This window comes from Theropithecus gelada, chromosome 4 (genome assembly GCF_003255815.1).
Source record: "Theropithecus gelada isolate Dixy chromosome 4, Tgel_1.0, whole genome shotgun sequence".
NCBI lineage: Eukaryota > Metazoa > Chordata > Mammalia > Primates > Cercopithecidae > Theropithecus > Theropithecus gelada.
The window spans coordinates 30,556,689-30,558,258 of record NC_037671.1 but is presented as its reverse complement, the minus strand read 5'-3'; the positions used below and the strand labels follow the sequence as shown (position 1 = coordinate 30,558,258).

Here is a 1,570-nt window from a genome sequence, read left to right as displayed (position 1 = left end):
CCCAACAACCAAAGGCCTTCAGGAGTCCATTCCTTTTCCATGACTTCATAAGCCAGAGAAAGATCCTGATGTGGACCCAGGCAGTCCTGAGGATCACAAATAAGGCCTGGACTCCTGTTTCCTCAGCTGACGAGATTCTGAGGAGATGTCCTCTGACTCTCTTTGCTTGTCTGCTGCAGACCACACAACCTTTGCATATTGTGGTGCTTTCCTCTGATTACCTGAAAAACAAAGGGGCATGCCACACACTAGGTGTTCAGTATTGTTACATAAATTAATTATATTCCAACCCTACTTCAGGATTTCATTTCAGCTCTGTGTCCTCCAGACCCTAAACTTCCATTCTACGAGCTTCTTTAATGAGTTCTTAAATTCCCCATGACAGCTTTAGCACCCTTCACTGAGTCCCGTTTAGCAGACTTTTGAAGTTACAGTTACTTGAGGGTGCTTGGTAAGACTGAGATTCTTGGGACCCATCGTAAATCGCTTTAGTCAGGACGATTGCACGAGGGGTTCTAGAATACACATTTGTAATAAGTCTCCCAGGAGATACTTTAGCCACAAGGATTGGATTCTCTGCTGTAACGATTGCGAGCTTTTCTGGGAACACTTTGAGTTCTGGCGTGGTGTATTTCTGTGCAGCCCACACACAGCTCAATATGTTCCTTTTGTAGATAGGTTGCATTGTCAGTTTAAAGCGTTTTGTCATTAAAATCAAAGAATTTGAACTGCCTTTGTGTCCACTAAACATCTTAAAATTTACCCCAAGATGAACTCGTTTTAATAATAAACCTTGGGCCCCCAATCCTGATGCCTCCAATGACATCAGTGTGTCTGGAGTAGAAGTTTGAATTCAGCAGGCAAAACGGTGATCTCTGGAGAAAAAATCGGGACAGTGCCTTTAGTGAAGTAGAAGTAGTAGGTGGTGTTAATGCTGTGGTTTCCATAGGGCACTCCCCTCCCCTCATCTCTCCATTCCTCCCCCTGCTCCTTTGTTTTTCTTTTCAAACAAACTAAAAACAAAAATTTCTCTGGAAAATTTTGACCAAGTGAGGAGACTCAGGAGAAGTGCTTGATGAACACACGCCTTATTTTCCTATTATATCCTCATATTTTAATACAATTCAGTAAAAACAGGAATAATTCAGTACTTCCTTAACGGTCAGAACAAATGCCTTTGTTGTTATAAAAAATGATTGCCTTATATCCAGCCCCAATCACCGGGATGGCCGAGTGGTTAAGGCGTTGGACTTAAGATCCAATGGGCTAGTGCCCGCGTGGGTTCGAACCCCACTCTCGGTAGGTTAAGTTTTCATCTCCAGACTCCTTTCAATACCGGCATTTAAAAAGTATGTGAAGGTGACTTCATTGTTTTTCTACCCCTTTGCGTTAACACTAACCCTTTTTGTCTTCAAATCTAAAGAAATCGCCTGAATAGGCAGTAGTGTGTGAATGATTCTCTACCACAACCTATGGGATTGCCAATAGAAGGAAAAACCACTCATATCCACCACTCACATCCATGGTCTGCTCCAGGACTTTCAATTCCACCAGGAATTGAACCTCTGAG

General features: G+C 42.7%; 1 non-coding gene across 1 annotated transcript; it reads left to right on the top strand.

The window, feature by feature from the left end:
- Nucleotides 1-1,219: 1,219 nt before the first annotated feature.
- On the top strand, nt 1,220-1,302 carry TRNAL-UAA. The gene has a single exon. It is a non-coding gene; the product is annotated as a tRNA-Leu (tRNA).
- The last annotated feature ends 268 nt before the right edge of the window (nt 1,303-1,570 follow it).